General features: G+C 51.7%; 1 long non-coding RNA gene across 3 annotated transcripts in view; it reads left to right on the top strand.

The window, feature by feature from the left end:
* Positions 1 to 18,487, top strand: part of LOC109445926 (uncharacterized) — a 38,234-nt gene extending 19,747 nt beyond the window's left edge. For all 3 annotated transcript variants that reach the window (XR_016019342.1, XR_016019341.1, XR_016019343.1), the window contains exons 3-5: positions 743 to 1,001; positions 5,074 to 5,256; positions 13,972 to 18,487. This is a non-coding gene — a long non-coding RNA (uncharacterized LOC109445926). The remainder of the gene's footprint in view (positions 1 to 742; positions 1,002 to 5,073; positions 5,257 to 13,971) is intronic.
* Positions 18,488 to 18,828: the final 341 nt, after the last annotated feature.

The raw sequence follows: 18,828 nt of genomic DNA, 5'->3' as shown, positions 1-18,828 counted from the left end.
GGACCAGGTGAGTTCTCTGTCCCTGGGGGGTTCCAAATGGGACACTGAGGAGGGGAGGTGGAAAGTGGGGGTGCCCTTCCCATCTTGACTCTGTGATCCCAGTTCTAATAGTGCTGCTCTGCCATGCCCATTGTACAGAGAGCAAACACTGAGTTCCAAAGAGGTTGAGTCACTTGCCTGCAGCTGCCCAGCAAGCAGCATTTGAGCCATGGTGCCCGCCTGGACTGGGCTCCAAGATCCCAGCTCCCAGCTAGACACCTCACAGGTCCTTTCTTTACTGGCTCCTCTCAAAGGCACTGATGTCCCCCCCAGAGCTTTCTTCTGTCACGTTTCTGAAACTCGCCTTCACTTCCTTGGGACTTGCTGAGTCCAGGTCTTTGGCTGGTCCGATTGCAGAACAAACAGCCTGTTCCTTTTCCCCTTTGTCGTTTTCGTATCTGCTTCATCTCCTGGCAAGAGCATCTTGTTGTTTACAAAGTTTATTCTCGTTGATTTTTAAATTTTCTTTTCTTTTTTTGGTTAACATCACTATTGTTTCTGGGGTGGGGGAAGCAAGACATCCTTATTATAAAATAAATAAATAAATTCAAGCAACACTGAAAATTATAAGCAAGAAAGTGAAAATCACCAACATTCCCCACTCAGAGAGGACCATGGTTAGCGTTTGGGTGAGCCGCCGATTCTAATCATTTCTAACTACCCCCACTAATGATAATGAAAATCTCTACCTTTCTCACCACAGGTGGGGTGTATGAGTCACCAGGGTGGGCCTGAAAATCACCATTAGTTCCGCCCCTCCAAGGCCCCCCATCCTTCACCCCCAGCCTTGCCCGGGCCTCCCGTGCTCCTGCTTCCAGGTTGAAGCAGCTGGTCCAGCTCTGGGAGCAGATCCTGCAGGGAGTGGTACCAACCGAGAGTTCCCCCACCTCCAAAGAGAGTTCCATCCACTCCACACCTCTCACCTTCCAGACCGCAAGAGGCTGAGACCCAGCGGAAGACAGGTTGGTCTCTATCTGCTCTGTTGTTCCCTCCCATCCCATCCAGCATCCATTACAACATGGACGTTTTCTAAGCTTGGGCCTGGGTGTTCCTGGTGTTCAGTGCAGTGGGAGGTGGGCCATTCCCAGGCTGCTTCCACCGACCCCCTTCCTGGGAAGACTTCCACCTCTAGGGAAGAAGGGGCCACACCGCTCAGGACTGACCAGGGCCTGGCCTTATTTCTCCCAGAGGAGGCGTGACTTGAGGTCAGAACACAGTCCAACTCAAGACGCGAGGGAGAGAGAGAGCAGCAAGGAAAACAGACGTGTTCTAAAATGGGGACCCTAGCGACCTGCTCTGAGGCCTCTTAGGGGCACAAAGGCTCTGGGAACAAACATTCCTCCAGGAGTGGCAAACACGGCTGTCACCCCCAGCTGGGGCGGCAGAGGCCCCTGCCTTCAGGGAGGGTAGGTGGACAGCATGGCAGTGCCCACAGCAGGGGCAGTTCTGCCCGGGGAGTGTGGCTCTCTCAGACCAGCTCCTGAGCATCTGTGAATCCTCCCTGGTATCCAAAGAAACGCTTCAGGACACCTTGACACTGACCGTGAGCAGGATGGGGGAGAGAGCCAATGACACTCACAGGGTGACCCTGCAGCTTCTTCAGGGGAGGGCGCTCAGTGTCAGGGCATGGGTTTTGGAGGCAGACAGACCCAAGAGTGTCCTAGCTGAGTCTATGCTGGCTGTGTGACCTTGGGCAAATTACCTAAGGTCTCTGAGCCCCAGTTGCCTCATCCACACTGTGGTGGGCCTGTTTCAATCACTGAATGCAATGACCTTGTAAAGCATTCCGGGCTGTGGAGTTCTGGGAGAGGCCTCCTTACATCCTAGTTTTGTTTTTGTCTCCTTACCCTTGGGGTGACTGCTGGGAAGAACTGAGTTACGTAAGTGGGGAGACTTCAGGAAGCCTCAATTCTCTGTCCCACCTGGCTCCTCATTATTTACAACAGCAAGTTTCAAACTGGTTTTTTACACCCATCTTTGCATCTCAACCTCGTGCCTTATTACTTCTCAAAATAAATCTTACCCAAGTAATCAATACTGAACCAAGCAGGGGTGAGGGATGAGAGCCCAGCCACCTGCTCCCTTTGCACCCCCTGCCCCCAAGCCCCCAAGGGTTTACGAAAGGATTGAATCACTATTTTAGGCCAGTGAGGGTGACACTGGCCACGGGAAGTAGAAGGGCAGATAGATACCCAGAGGGGGTCATTTTCCCAACACGCTTCTCTCTGTGCTTGTGTAGAAAGACAGAAAGGAGAGAAGTCTTCAGATCAAAGACCAGTGTGTCTGGATGTCCGACGGGACTGGGGTCACCAAGCTGGGGCCCCCAAAAGCCAGCCTCCTTCTGGGTGGCACTGACATGGCCTAGGATGTTCCCGTGGGAAGCACAGGGATCTGGGTGATGACATCCCTCTGCATCACCAGAGCAGACTCAGCCAGAACCCCATCAGCCGCGGTCCAGTTGCCTGACCTGGGGCAAGTCCTTGCCCTGACCTTCAGCTTCCTCATCTGTAAAATGGGGCAGTAGTCATTGGGCCCTAGATGACAGGGGTGTGGGGAGGATGAAAGTTGTTGTAAGGCTCAGAGCACTGCTCCCGGCACCTAACAAGTAAGGGACCAGTAGCACTTATTGTCGTTAAAAGCAATAACAGGGATCTTAATCAGGAGTGGGCTGAAAGGAACCTTGGAACTCTCACCCCAGATGGGAAACGGACTGGATTAAGGTCAAACAGCAGGGTCAGGACTCAAACCCAGGACCTGACACCCGTGCCTCCTTGCCCAGCCTTAAGGGGAAGGCCAGTTGAGTAGAGGCAAAACTCCACCTGCAGCATCACTTGGGATGGAAGGGTCCAGATCCCTGAAGGCTCCCCAAAGATTTGCTGGTGACTTCCTGGCTAATCTCAGTGGCAGGAGAGCCTCGATCCAGTACTCCCTGCACCCCGTCCCCCCCACCCTTGGTGTTGGCTCCTGTGGCTGTTTATTCTGGGTAGTCAGGAGGGGTTGGGTGCAAGGGGTGGTCAGATAGGGGTGACATGGAGCAGAGGTGACAAATGCTGCTTAGACACTGACATGTGTGTAGTATGTAGCAGCTTGCAGGGTGGGAGCACTCATCCTTTGTCAAGGGAAGGGAGGCATCACCGGCCCACTTCGCAGATGAGGAAACTGAGGCACTCTGCTCAAGGCCACAGACTGATAGTGGGTGTGGCCTCTCTACGCAGCACACTATGACCGGCGGCTGGGTCCTTGCCTGATTTTAGGAACTCACATCATGCTTTTATGAACTGTACCCTGTTCATCCTTTGTGCCTGATAAGCTGTGGGAAATGGTCAGAAGGGCCTTGAAATCTTCCAGACTCCCAAACAGATGTGAGAGAGGGTTTGGGCCGAGAGAACAGTTAGTCCCTGTCCCCATCCCACAGAGAGGGAAACTGAGGCTCAGCAAACTGAGGGGCTTGTCCAGGTCCCATGGGAAGCAATGTGGCCTCTAGCTTCTGTCCGGGGCCCTCCTGGGACCGCAGCCTCCTCCTCCAAGGGCACCCACCTTTCCCCCCAACTCCAGTGTCCCCAGCCCTCTAGAGGAATATTTCTGTGGTCCCGGTTGGGGGTGCCAGACTGCCAGCGACGAGTGTTTTTTTAATCCCAGCCCTGCTGAGTTAGACGATTATTCTTATTTAAGGCGGGGAAGAAATTGGAGAGCATGGCAGCCGGTCACCTCCCAGTGGCAGTGGCCCAGCCTGCCTGCCTAGGTGCCCAGCTCCAAGCTGGGCTGGGGGGGGAAGGGAAGGGGGAGGTAGGAAGGAGGAGTAGGAAAGAGGGGGAGGAGAAGGGAAAAGGGGAGGAGGATAGAGGAGGAGGAGGAGAATGGAGGGGGAAGGAAATGGAGGGGGGAAGAGAGGGAGAAGAAGTAGAAGGGGAGGGGAGAGGGTGTTAGTGGGACTAGAAAACGGAAGGGGAGAAGCGGGAGTAGGAGGGAAGAAAGGGACAGGAAGGAGAGGATTAGGGAGGGACAGGAGGAGGGGGGAGAGGTGGGTGGGGAGGGAGAGGAGGAGGGGGGAGGGGGGTGGGGAGGGAGAGGAGGGGGGAGGGGGGTGGGGAGGGAGAGGGGTGGGGGGAGGAAGACGGGGAGGAGGAAGACGGGGAGGGGGAGCACAGCAATGAACACCCCCCCACCCCGCTCGGTAAGCAGATAGGAGAGAGGAGTTACACAGATGAATAATTTACTACGAAAATGCAAAAAGAATTTAGAAACTCAATTTATAAATATTTATTTTCACAAGTTCGCGCCCTTCCGACTCTCTCCCCCTTGTTTGCCCTTGTCTTTATCCTTTGGGGGTCCCCCTCTACTTCTCCCCATCTCTGTGCTGTCTCTCTCCTCCAGTCTCGCCCTCTCTGTCTTGGTCTCTTGGTCTCTCGTACTGTGATGGGGGCGGGGTGTGTTTTCATGTCTCTCGTGTCTCTTCTCCGTCTCCATTCTCTCTGCAGCCTGTGTCTCTCCCTGACTGTGTTCTTCTCTATCTCTGTCTCTCCCTCCCACTGTCTCTCCACCTGTGGGTGTTTCTCCATGTCTGTGTCTCCCCCACTCTCTCCTATCTGGGGCCCCAGCTCCCGCCGGCCGATCCCGGAGCTGGAGGACACCGGGCCGGGTGGGACCAACGAGGGGATGGGAGACCCCTTTGAAGGGCCGGAGGGGGAGAGAGGTCGTTTCCCCGGCAACGAGCGGGCGAATGGAGGAGCCTCGGGGGATGCGGATTAACAGGCCGACAGGGACCTGCGGGGGCGGGGAGAGGAGGGAGCCACGCCCCGGCCACGCCCCCTACCCCACTGTGGGTGGGGCGCACCTGGGTTGGGATTTTCGAGACTCTTGGAGTCGGCGGTGGGGCGAGAGGTGGGGCCTTGGCAGGTAATCAGTCAATCAGTTAGTCAATCAGTTAATCGGTGGAGCAATCAGTTAGAAGCCCGCATGGCAGGAGAGGTTAAGAGCTCCTGGTGTGGAGTGAGACAGCTGAGTTCTAATCGCTCTTTGGCCTCTTCCTGGCAGTGCGGCCCTGAGCCAGTCTGTCCCTGGCACCTCGACAGCCTCCGGCCTCCCCTCCGTGCAATGGGGCTACAGCAGAACCTGCCTGCTGGGCTGACTCTATGCTGTCACCATCGCCCTGGTCCGCCCCTTTAATTCACACATGGCAAATGGAGGCCCTGAGAAGAGAAGTGCCTGGGGAGCACGGTAAGGGAACTGGGGCTGGGGGGTGGGGTCACCAGCCGTGTAACAAGCTCAGCAACACTGACTTCCTCAGGCTACCCTTTGTGAGCCGGAACCTGGGCGCACAGAGGTCATCCCGCTCTTGACAGCAGTTGGCTCCGTGCTGCACCCAGAGCTGGCCCTGGTCTCCACTCCTCCACGTGTAGGGAAACGGTCTCAGGGGGGCAAGACGGATGGTATGTTTGCCTAGACCCCAGAGTTGGATGCCAGCTCCTCCCCTGAAGCCACTTCTGAGCCTGCCCTATGAGCTCGAGATTTGGGGTCAGGGAAGCATATGGTTAATAACGAGGACTCCTTAGGGTCATCGGGGGAGGGGCTTCCTGGCCTACACTCGCCATCCCTGCAACTTAAAACCAAGTGTGCCGTTTAATAGGTAGACTGTTTGGCCGCAACCCTTCTGATAGGTACCAACTCCTCCTTGCCCCCCTGTTGCTGCTGGGCTGGAAGATGGTGAAGGGGCTGATAGAATGTCCCCCCCCCAGGGAGGACTGGGAAGTCACCTGGGTGACGGCTATTTATAATTTCAGCAGCCCCTTTAAGCCTGAGCTGCAGGCCCATTGCCAGGCCAGCCCTGTTTGAAGCTCCCAGCTCTAATCTGGCTGCAGTAGTGCTCCCAACTCAAGGTCCTGGGGTTACTCCAGTGGCAGGGACAGGCCTGGCCTGCTCTCCCAGGACTGGGGACAGCTGCAGGGCCCCCCACCTCCTCCCTGTTCCCGTTCTCCACAGCAGGCATATGCATCACACACACACACACACACACACACACACACACACACACACACACGCCTCTCAGTGCAGCAAACACACACTCATCCGTGCGGCATCCAGCGCTCTCCCACGTGGACCGGCGTTGTGTGTCTGAGGCCTGTGGGCCCCTAGTCCCGAAGCCTGGCCTGCTCACCCAGGCCACTTCTCCTGCCGGGAAGGATTTCTCCAGAACCCTCTAGGCTCTATGTCCCAAAGAGTCTAGACTCTCTGTCCCATACCCTCAGAGCTCCAGGACCCCCGAAGTGTGTTCAGAACCCTGAGCCTCCCAGAAACTGATGGGAAGCAAGGGTGATGGGGAGAGGGGGGGCCAGATGCCCCGTGAGGCCCAGGGCTCTCCATGCTTCAGCTCGTCCTGGTGGAAGTGCTCTGACTCCCCTTTTCCAGATGGAGAAGGTGAGGCTGGGAGAGATAACCTACCCAAGATTCCCCAGCTGGTGAGAGGAGTGGCTGGGACTTGAGCCCAAGTCTCTGGGGCTCTAGACTCTATCCCACACGGCTACGCTTGCAGGCTGGGGGAGCGGCCAACATCCTGCCATCTTTTCCCTAATGCTAGTTTGGGGTTTCCCCAAGGCCTTCTGGGGTTGGCAGGACAGCTTGTATCTCTGCCTGGCACACTACGGGTGTCCAGTTCATACTCCCTGGCCGATGACATCTATGGGAGAGAACAGAGGAAAGAGAGGCAGGGAGGACCCTGCAGCGAGCTGGTCTCACAGTGGAGACAGAGATCAGGCTGTGGGGTTACCTGTGTCTCCAGTGGGCACGAGAGAGATTAGAGAGGTCAGAAAAGACCAGTCTGACCTTCATGTCAGACAAGGCACGGGATGGGAGCTGAGACCTGGGATCCAGTCCCAGAACTAGCTGTGTGACCTTGCGCAAGGCCTTCTACCTCTCTGGGCATCACTCACAATAAGGAATCTCCAAGGATTCTTCCAGGTTCATCCTCCCCCAAACCTCTCTTAAACACCAGCAGTTTCACAAAGGCTGTGTGAGCAGTGAGCTCTGGGGAGTGGGTTCCTGGTCTGGGGGAAGCCAGAGTGCAAATGACACACTCCCAGCCATGTGGCAATGGAAGTGTTAAGCAGCTAATAAGGTTACCATCTATTCAGCACCTACTGTACGCTTTACCCTGCTGTCTTGTTTCATCTGTACAACAGCCTCATGCAGGAGTTACCATTATTATTCCCATTTTCCAGATGGGGGAATTGAGACCCAAAGAGGCAAATAGTTGACTGAGTTCATACAGCTCAGTCAAGTCAGAGCCCAGGTGGATCCCAGCCTTGGGACGCTGCAGCTGCCTTGATGGTTGTTAGACAAGCCTTTAAAGTGGAGGCCTCCTAGGAACTGAGGCTAGAAGGGTCTTCCCAAGTGGAAAGGGAGGCAGAAGGGCATTCTAAGCAGAGGGCACACCTGCGCAAAGCCGTGGTGAGGCAGGCGAGCGCCTGCATGTGGTAACGACTGAAGGGTCTGGTATGATGGGCAGTGAGGATGGGGTGAAAACCTCCTGTTAGCACCCAAGGGGTCTACAGGACACGGTTCCAGTTACCCAGTGCTGTGTGCCAAACCACCCGAGCGCAGTGGCTTCAAACAGTAGTTTATTCATCTCTCTTGTGATGTGTGTGGAGGTTGACCAGGCTCAGTGGAGCGGTTTTTGCTTGGGGTCTCTTGTATGGTCGCGGTCAGCAGCTGGGGCGGGCGTTATCTGAAGGCTCCACCGGGCCGGTGCCCAAGATGGCCTCATCTTGGTGCCTCATATGCCCTAGACTGGATTTCTTATATTGCAGCTCAAGACTCCGAGAGGCAGCGGGTAAAGCTGTCAGGTCAGTTAAGGACCACCCCTGGGACTGCCCCAGTGTCACTTCTGGCAGCTGATGCTGATCAAAGCAGTCCTGCGGCCCACCCAGATTGAAGGGAGGGGAGACTAGACCCTCCTCTCAATGATGGGAGTGCCAATGAATTTGTAACTATGTTTAATCTGCTACAGATGCTAGTATGTATTTCATGGTAAAAGTGGAGTTCATGGTTAAATCAATGGTGGGGGAAGCTGGATTAAGCAGAATCGAGTAGGATTCCTTCCTGCAGGACTTAGAACCTTCACATGCTGATGGGGATTGTTGGTCTCCAACATAGGGAAGGAACTTGGAGAATTTTCCAACCCATATTTGGGAACTGATTTGGTTTGACAGCCGAGGGGGTCCCCTCTTGGGTGGGGCTACCCAGCCTGGGAGGCTGGGAGACTGAGGCTCCTGAGTACCCCACATTGGACAACATTGCTTCAGAGCCTCCAGATCTGGCTTCTGGAGCAGCACGCATGGAGATGTTAAGATGCAGTTGGGTCTGTCTCTAGCTGTTCCCACCTTCCCTGGGGCCCCTGGGTGTGTGCGGAGCTGCCAGGTCTGCTAGCCAGGGCCATCCACCTCTGGCAGGTCACAGCAGCTCAAGTGACCACAGCCTCAGATCACCCACACCCCTCTCTCTTCTTCCCTCTCTGAAGCCTCCAGGCAGCTCCCCTGTGAAGGGGCCCGGTGGAAGGCCAGTGGAAGCACAGGGCAAGGACAGGGACCTCACTGCCTGCTGTGTGACCTCGCCCAGTCTCACTCCAGCTGAGCCTGCTTCCAGCTCGCTCATGTGGAGTGATGTGGGCACCTCTTTCCAGTTGTGTTTGAGGACATCACTCAAGGAGCTGGTCTTTACCGGATGTCTACACGGCAGGCAGGCCTTGCACCTAGCGAGGTTTGGGTGCCAGCTCATGTCATTTTCTCCGGGCCTCAGTGTCCTTGTCTGTAAAATGGGTTGGGAGTAGTATCCACTGCATGAGGTTTGGTGAGGATTAACTGGGTAACAGGAGTGGATTTAACAGATGGAGTCCCAAGCTCTCCCAGCCCCAAGGTCTCAACCACGAAGGGCTGCGCACACCCCGGTCCAGGCTGAGTGGGGGCCAGGGGGCGGTGCCACAGTTTTGGGCAGTGGCTGCTGGGTACAGTACCTGCATGACAGTGCGTAGGGTGGGCTGTCTGCGGTCCTTTCCCAGGGGGCCGGGGAGCACTGCCAATGAATGCTGCAGTGTGGTTTGTCTCCCCACCCCCCTCTGCAGGCTGTTCCTCTTCCCTCTCCAGTTCCTGGTCCAGGGCCAGCTGCCACTATTGCTTCAGGAGGCCATGCCCCACTACTGGATGTCCCTGGACAGAGGCAGGCAGGGGAGGGCTGACTCCTGGAGAGCAGGAGTCACAAAGCACTCCCCCCCACACTCCTCAACTCTCACTTCCTGACCTAGACCAGCAAAATGTCCCTGGGGAAAGTCTGAGCCTCTGAGACACATCTCATCCCTCTCCAGCTGTGTCCTTGGTCTATGACATCAGGCCTCAGTTTCCCCCTCTGTAAATGACCCAACGAGGCTAGAAGGAGGGTTCAATGAGATGCTGTCCCTCCCTCAGCTGAAGGTAGCTCTGGTGTCCTTTGGGCTAGCACTTTTCTCCCCAACCAGGGGTTCTAGCCAGAGTCCCATGGGTGGGGGGTGGGGGGCCCAAGCCACAGGAGCAGGGTCCAGATTTCTCCAGCAGACAGGTCAGAGGACCAAAGCTAGAGTGTGGGACATTCAGGGCACCCTAGAGTGGGGGATCCCTCCATGCTGCCCACACACATCCCCATAGAGCCATTGTTGAGTCCCCCAGACCCCCCCCCTGGGAACCATCGCCCCCTGGGTGCTCACAGCCATCCTTCCCGCCCTTCTCTCACCTCCCCCAGCCTGCAGCCACTCTTCCCCAAGGAAGCACACATCTGCCCACTTCTCCCAGCCACCACCCTTCTACTCCTCCTTCACTTCCTGCCTGGACCGCACACCAGCCTCTTCCAGGGCCCTGGCCTCCAGGATGTCCCCAAGGACCTGGCCCCATGCAGGGCCCTGCAGGCCTGATGAGGTGTCCCCCCCCCCCCCCCCCAGCTCATGATGCCCCAGTCACTCCTGATGAAGTCTGCTCCTTCCCTTGGCTTTGAACGCTCCAGGGTCCTGGTTCCTACCCAGCCCTGCAGCCTCCCGCATCTCCACCCCTTACCCCTGCTCCAGCCAGCCCAGTTGCTTTCCAGGCCTCTGGGACCTTGCACATGCTGTCTGGAGACCTAGACTGTCCTCTCTTGTCACTGGGTTAGCTGTTCATTGTTTAGGACTCAGCAGGGGCTTCCCCTCTTCCAGGGAGCTGCCCTTGACTCTCCCTCTGGCCACGGTCTGTTTACTTGTCTGTGGCCCTACTAGACTGTCCTGGAAGCGTGTGTGTCCTGTTTGTCTCTGATCAAATAGCCGAAGGCCTGGCCAGAAGGTGTGGTCACCAGGGCTGGTGGGCGGATGGCTAAGTCCCACCCTGTCCCACTCCGGCCCTGCCCCATCCCTGCACCCCTGTGCTTCCCGGGGACTCATTGGCTTTTCCCCTCTCCCCATTCTCTCTGCAACCTAGCACTGTGCTAAGAGCACCCAATTTGAAGTCACGTAGATCTGGATCCTTATCGCAGCTGGGCCACCTCATGGCACTGAGCCTCAGTTCTCCCATCTGCAGAATGGGGAGAACCCCAGCACACCCGCCCTAAAGCTGTTGTGAGGATTAAGTGAAGCGTGTCTGTCACCTCCTTGGAGGCCATAGGGGTTCAGTAAATGTTAACTCTTATTGTCATTGCTGTTATTGTTATGAATTATCCAGCCCAGGCTGTTGTAATACCTCCTAGCGCATGTCTGGGCCTCCTGTCGTCACCGCAGCTCTCTGCTCCAAGCTGCTCAGAACTTGAATCATTTCTTCTTCATTTGGAACACTCAATGGCTCCCCATTGCCTCCCCCGCCCCCCAAGGATATAAAATCTCCAGCTAATTTTTGAAGCTCTTCATTACCTGTCTTTCTGGATTTTCCAGTGAGGCTTCCCTGACTAGTGGCCAAACAAAGACCTTCAAGGAGGAAGGGGCTTCCTCCAGCAGCCCCTCACTCCCCACCCCCCACATCTACCCCCCAGGGAGCTGGGCAACCCTGGGTGGGGTACTCACCTCCCAGAGCTCCTAGTTCCCTCCCTGCAAAGTGGCACTAATACCAGTCCCTGTGGTGATGGTCCCTCCCAGGGGTTGTGGGGGACGGGGACACAGAGCAGAGGGCTTAGCATGGTGTCAGGCCGGTGCCGAATGCTGGAGCCTTGTGGCCCAGTCAGTCTAGCCCATGGCCCTCCACGCAGGCTGTGGACCAAGGCCAGAACCCACACTGGTCCTCGTCTGTCTTAATCCCCATCTTTCCAGGCTGAATATCACCCTGATTGTGTTGTAGGAAAAGGAAGAGAACATTTGTTCTTCTTCTTTAAAAAAATGACATTTTTCTCCGTTTGTAAAAGTAGTCCATGTTAATTGTGGATAATTTTGAAATTAAGGTAAACTAAAGAGAAAATTCTAAGTGATCTGTAATTCATCACCCATCTAAGAGCACTTTGAGCTTCTCACCTCCTCTGTGTAATGAACGTGGACTTCTAGCTCTGCTCCAAGCCCAGGAGCGGGTCACAGAGCACACTCTGTTTCTCCACTTGAGTCTTCCGTTCACCACCAGACGCCAAACTTGTACAGCATCAGGTGCCTCCACCCACCTGGTACTCAGAGCACCCCCCTCCCAGCTGTGAGGATGTGAGGAGTGTGAGGTCTCAGCCCTGAAGCCCCAGCACCTGCATTTCCCCAGGATTCCCAGGGGTTCCTAGGCGCAGGGCAGTTTGGGAAGCAGGCCCCCTTCCACCTGCGGCCACGTGTCCCACTGTGTGGGTACGCTCACACTTATTTATTTATTTTTGACTTTTATTGAAGTGTGTTTTTCCCAGGACCCATCAGCTCCAAGTCAAGGAGTTGTTTCAATCTAGTTGTGGGGGGCACAGCTCACAGTGGCTCATGTGGGGATGGAACCGGCAACCTTGTTAAGAGCACCGCGCTCTAACCAGCGGAGCTAACCAGTCTCCCCACGCTCACGCTTATTAACCAGTCCTCTAATACCGAACACGGTGGTTTCCAATTTGTGATATCATTAATAAGGTCACAATGACGAGCATCATGAAGAACTAAACCTGGCACATCACGGATATTTTCCCGGAGTATTAAGGAGTAGCCCCTAATTCTGCTTCCCTCACATTCGCTCTCCTTCCCAGAATGTTCTGATGGGGGTAGGAAGGACCATCTTCATCCCCGTTCTGCAGATGAATAAACTGAGGCTGGGGGCAGGGTGACCACACTCTGTACAGTCCCACAAATGGTGGCCAAGCCAGGACTTAACCCAGCTTAGCCAGGCCCTTTCCCCCACACCCCGTCTTACTGGCCTCTGCTGTAGATGAGTTTCTCATCCAGAGTGTCAGCTCCTGTAGGTGTGACGTGGGTCTCATGCCCGCTCCAGGCTGGGTGCCAGGCAGCTTCCAGCCTGCCCCGTCCTTGCCCAATGGGACCAGTTTGCCCTGATGACAGATGAGGCATGATAGCGCCATGCTTGGCTGGGCAGGATGGGGCAGCCTCACTCCACCGGGCTTTGGGGAGGGTTAGGAAATGGCAGAGGAGTGAGAGGGGCTTCCAGATCGTGGGGGAGTGGGGCTCAGGCCCAGAAGAGAGGAGGGGCTGGGAAGGACATGGGCAGGAGAACTTCCAGCTTTCCCGTGTCCGGTGCCCAGTGCCTGTGGCAGTAAACACAGCCACGTGAGCGTGAATCCTTTTGGGGGAAACCCTTGGTGGGGAACAGAATGTGGTGATGGCAGCAGATTCTATTAAAAGCAATTCTCATTACTGTACCGTTAATTATTAATAGCATTGGGCAAATAAAGGATGGGAAAACCCAGCTGGGCCTGACTCAAATCTTGCCTCCGAAGCAAATGGCTTTTGGTTCATATCCAGGAGACCCAGCCATGAACGTGCTTGTTGGAAAAGTAATGACAACTGGAGGCTGCCTCGGTGGGACAGGCACCACTTATATCTGCTTTAAGAAGATAAAGTAAAGAGCAAGCCAAAGAAAGGAAAGCAGAGGAGGCACTGTCTGTGTTCCTGGCTTAGCTTTTAGGCCTAGAGGACCTGGCTGTCCTTTGCTTTAGGACGCAGCCGTCCACTGGAATAAACACGGCGGACTGAGCACGGCCCAGACCCTGGGGTGGTTCGACCTTGAATGAGATCCAGAGAGGAACTTTCTCCATGTAGCAGCAGAAACCACAGTGAGAACAAGGCCGAGAGAGGATCAGGTTTTGGGCTGAGGAGACCCCTGAGAGAGAGACTTCACCCTTCTTTCCTGCTCCCTCTCACCTTATCTTCACTGAACTCCTATCCACCCTTCAAAGCCCGGCTCAGATGGCCTCTCCTCCAGGCCGTCCTACCCAGTCCCAGCTGTGCTAACAAGGATACTGTCCCTGCCCTCCTGACAGGAGTCTAGCGAGGTTATTAACCAAATAACCATCATTAACCATGAGGACAAATGGACACCATGCTCTAAAGTGGGAGATGAAAACCAGGTCCCATGTGGGCAGGAATCCCCACGATTCTATCTCCTTTGCGCCTAGAACTACCTAGTGCCTGGGTCAAAGTATTATAGCTGCTCAATAAACCTGCCTGATTTCATAGACTGCTAATTGGGGGGCACAAGAATAAAGTCTGCGAGATGGAAAGACCCCTGGGGAAGCCAGCTTTGCAGAGAAGAGCAGGTAGGGGCTGGGGCCTGGGCCTTTCCCCCACTCCTCCATCCTCCATCCTCTCCTGGTATATTAGCCGATTTAGCTCAACATCCCCCTATGAAGCCAGATGGTGAAGGCACTACTCTTTTTTGGAATAAATAAACGTGAATAAACGAGCAAGTCTGGGTTGAAAAACAAATCCATGGATTTCTATGTAAAATGGCATCTAACTAGAAGCCCCCTGATACAGCTGTTCTTATTTTTCCACAGAATGCCCAGAAAAGCAGAGAGAAAGATGAAACCTCACTCAGTGTAGGAAAGAGCTGCGAACCTCGTGCCAGAATCTGGAGGAGCAACGCTGACGATAATGGTGGGGGACAGTGTTGGAGGGAAGCCTCAGGACACAGACACCAGGGACCGAAGTAGGAAGGTGCTCAGAACCTCCTCCATCATTTGCCCCCACTCAGAGACTCGAATCTGTGCCAGTCTGAAAACTTGACAGTGTCCCTTCTCCCACAGAAACTAGCCTGCGAGGTGACTTGAGTAATAGTCCCTGGTCATTCAGAGAAAGTGGGCAAGGCAGGGGGCTTTCAGGGTGCATGGTATTCTGGGAAGCAAACAAGATGAGTGTAGGGGAGGGTGGGTGCGGGGAGAGCAGCAGGGAACGCTCCAGTAGCAGTGCATGCTGGAACTTTTGCTGATATCGTGGGTTCATAATATCCAAGAACCACCTAGTGGGGCAGAAGAGATAGAAAGCTGCCGTCACTCAGCTGAGCTGCAGTTGGCAGAAGCCTGCTGGAAATGGGAGCTGGATCGAGCTAAGTCCCCTGGATTCTGCTGCCCAGAGCAAACACTGAGACTGGGATGTAGCCATCAGGCAAGTAACGAGAACAGGATCAAAGGCAATTGACATACCGTCTACTTATAATCGTGGCGTGTGGGTTGACGTTTCTGCGTTTGAGGGACAATATAGAGGAATAAGCATCAACAACAAAGGACTCTGAAAAAACTGCAGAACATGGAAAAGAAATTGGCATTCTGCAACAACCGAACAGCAGGCTGTTTGGCTGACAGCGATTTCCTGAAGGAACCAGAAGAAGATGCCAGGAAACTGAGGGGCAACTTTAATGGCAAAACAGGACCAGGGGAGCACAGGGAAGCCCTGACAGATGGGGAAAGGCAGCATGAGGATATGAAGAGGGACGTGGATGGTGTAGTGGGTTGAATTGTAGTCTCCAAAAAGATATGTCCAAGTCCTAACTGTCGGTTCCTGTGAATGTGGCCTTATTTGGAAAAGGGTCTCTGCAGATACGAAGAATCTCAAGATGAGATCATCGTGGGTTAATGGGGTGGGTCCTAAATCCAGTCGTAAGTATCTGTATAATAAGAAAAGACACACGAGAGGAGAGACAAGGAGACGGCCTTGTGAACATAGAGGCAGAGACTGAAGTGACGCAGCTGCCAGCCAAGAAAGGCCAAGGGCTGCCAGCAGCCCCCAGAAGCCAGGAGAGGGGACCCACCCTCATAGCCTCCAGAAGGACTAACCCAGCCTACACCTGGATTTCAGACTTCTGGCCTACGGCACTGCTAGAGACCACCTTTCTGTTGTTTTAAGCCACCCAGTTGTGATAATTTGTACAGCCCCAGGAAGCTAATACAGATGAGGGGAGGAAGGATGGCAAGGAAAGAGAACAACATAATAGCAGAATTGGAATCCACACAAGAGGCAGTAACAAACAGAAACTATAAAGCAGCAAAATGCAGAGACAGGGAGGCCAAGCTGAAGACACTTTCTGAAAAGTGTCACAGAAACCAAGAGATGAAAACAAAGCACGGGAAGGTGATGAGGAACGGGAGGCAACAGACCCATAACGGGAGTCTTGCAGAAAAGGTCAGAGTAAGAGATAACTTAGACTATAATGAATAAAACCTCACCTGTGCCTTAAAGTGAAGCAAAAAGATCTAAATATACAGATTGGAAAGGTTCGCTGCATTCTGGAGGAAATTAGTAGAGACTCCTACCGAGACGTGTCCTGGAAAACAATATGAATTATCCAAATAATGACAATGTTGTATGTGCCTCCAGGAAGAAAAGTGACTTACCTGTAAAAGAACAAACCCAGGCTGGTTTTGATTGTGTCATACTGGGTGCTAAGTGATACGGAGCACACGTTTGCAAAGTGGGGGAAATACTGAAGCATTTATTAGCGAAGTTTGGAGGGAGTATTGAAACATTTATTACTGAAAGGTATGCTCCCACCAGCTGGGAGTCCAGGAAGGATAAACGGGGGCTAAAAAGTCTGGGCATTAGCCCTGAAATCAATGAAAATATAGCAAGTGTGTGGGAGGGGGTAAAAAAATAATAATAAAATAAGAAATAAATAAATATAGCAAGTCTAAAGAATTATTATAAATATCATTTATAGATCAAATAGAAATATCAAAAATTATTCTTAAATGACAAATTGTAGTATGGAAAAATAATGATCTAACCATGTGATCTAAAACTTTAAGTCACATCAATATGGGTCGAAAGGTGGCTGGGACCTGACAGGCAGGAGGGGCTCCGGGGGCCCTGTTTCAGAGTCCATTCAGATGATCAGGCATCTGTAATACATAGGGGTCTTTTTTAGTATAAAGATGACTTCTAGTGCAATTAGAAATGAAATATCTACTAACCAAAGTCTGGAGAAGACTGAAAATTCAGAGCCCAGAAAACAAAAGGAATCAGTTATAGGATAAACAGAAAAGACTGAGCCCAGCCTTTTCACCGAAATGAGATCCGCTGCGTCAACGTCAATAATGAATGAATGTAAATGCATGATGTTTTCCTAGTAAAATACCAAAGATTCTCAGATCGGATAAAACAAAAACCAAGATGGAAATTCAACTATATGCTGCTTATAAGAAATAAACTTAAAACCGAGGGACACAAAAAGGATACAAATAAAAGATTGGGCAAAGTTATATGAGGCAAGTTCCAGTCAAATGACAAGAAAGGTAATAATATTTATATCAGATAAAGAATCACAGGCAAAAATCATGAGATGGGATAGAAGGTCATTTGTATTGATAAAGAAGAACACAAGTCAAATAAAGATCTGATTGTCATGATCTTTTATGTCCTATATAGCACTAGACCCACCCAGGGGAAGTAATAACTTAGACATACATAGAAGAACAAACGAAAAAACCACTGGAGACATAACACACTTCTGTCTTTGATGTATTTAAAGAGAATCTCCCCACGCTAGTGTAGGATCAGAATCCTATAATTAATAAGGTTGATTTAATAATTGAACTTTGTACCCTACAAATAAAAGATACTCATTTCTTTGCCAGAGTCCATCAAACATTTATGAAAATTGATCATATATTAGGTCATAAAGAAAAATTCAATATAATCCCCAAAGTAGATATAGTGAAAGTCTCATTCTTTGACCACAGTGCAATTACGCTAGAAATTATTAACGAAAGTTTAAATGAAAAAGACAACCATTTGAAAATTAAAAACCACTTTGGTAAATAACTCTAAATAAAACCTACATGACAAGCTATTTACAAAAAAAAAAAAATAACACTGCAAATACCGCACATCTAAACATATGGGAAGGTGGTTAAAATGTTACAAGGAGGAAAATTCATAGCTCAATGTTGTGAATTTCTTAAATAAAGAAGCTTGGAAGTCAATAAAGAAAAAAAAAACAGAATTTAAATTACAGAAGAGAAAACAATAGAAATAAAAGATAAATCTATGAATTGGTTCCTTGGAAAGTCTAATAAATTAGGTAAACTTCTGGCAGATCCAAAGATAACAAGCAGAGAGAAATGAATACACAATAGGAATGAAATTTTTTAAAATTATATTAAGTAAAGCCTTATGATAATAAATTTGAAAATATGAATAAGGTATTTTTACAGGAAAACACATATAACCAAAACCAATTCAACAAGTAAAAGGAAACCAAAAAAGAACCTATTACTACAGAGTAAATTGAAAAATAGGGAGAGAGCTACTTCCTAGAGAAGTGTTAGGACCTGACAAGTTTACTGGCAAATATTCAAATATTTCAAATATTCTGTTTCAGGACACCGGAAAGATGGAAGTTTCCCCAACTATCTTAAGAATGTAGCATAACCCTAAAATGAAGAGCTGTCAGGTAGCACAAAACCACAGCAGTTCAGCTTAGGAATATGATAAAAATCCTAAATAAAGCACCAGCAAATTGTTCTGGCTGAGACTCTTTGAGTCATAAGAAACAGAAATCTGCTCAAATACACTCAAGAAAGGGGGAGACCCCTTAAAAGGACTCAGAGACCTCGTGGAATTAAAGGGGAAAACGGGCAGCCAGGCTCCGATGGAGACAGAATTTGTCAGGGCCTATAAATCACCTTTTGCTGTACATGAGCCTTCTCCACTACTCATCAGACAGCCAAGGTCCAAGGACTTTTCAAGTTGACCTTTAGGGTCTTTCAGCTTCCTTAATATGGTTATGGTGACATCTGCAATGCTTGCCAATCTTTCTAGACCTCTTTCCAGGCTGGGATTGTTCTTCCATGGGAGTTAGGCAGGACCATGTGACATTACTTCCACTCGTGCTCCATTTCTAGGTAGAAGCACTTAATTGCGAGTCTCTTCAATTCTATTTTCTTTGCCTCAGTAAGTGGGGAAGCATTTGATGATGTGGAGGTGGATTGCTGAGCCAATCACAGCTGTAACAGAGAGAGTTGCTGGACCCACAGCTGACTTCATATGAACAAGAAATAAACCTCTATCAAGCCATAAGATTGTGACTTTTTGTTGTTATTATTGCAGTGTAATCTACCTTATCGTGACTAATTCAATGACATAGAATATTTATCTCAAGCGGAGGGCACAGTTCAACTCCAAGTCCAGCTGCCATTTTCAATCTTTAGTTGTAGGGGGCGCAGTGCACCATCCCATGCAGGAATTGAGCCAGCAACTTTGTTGTTGAGAATTTGCGCTGTAACCAGCTGAGCCATCTGGCAGCCCCTCGGGGGCTCAGCGGCAATCTAGTTGTGGAGGGCACAGCTCACTGGCCCACGTGGGAATCGAACCAGCAACCCCGTTGTTCAGAGCTCACGCTCTAACCAACTGAGCCATCC

The sequence above is a fragment of the Rhinolophus sinicus genome, chromosome 16, assembly GCF_057876585.1.
Source record: "Rhinolophus sinicus isolate RSI-liver-muscle chromosome 16, RSI-T2T, whole genome shotgun sequence".
Classification (NCBI taxonomy): domain Eukaryota; kingdom Metazoa; phylum Chordata; class Mammalia; order Chiroptera; family Rhinolophidae; genus Rhinolophus; species Rhinolophus sinicus.
The sequence above is the reverse complement of the archived record's forward strand: the minus strand, read 5'-3'. Positions and strand labels throughout refer to the sequence as shown.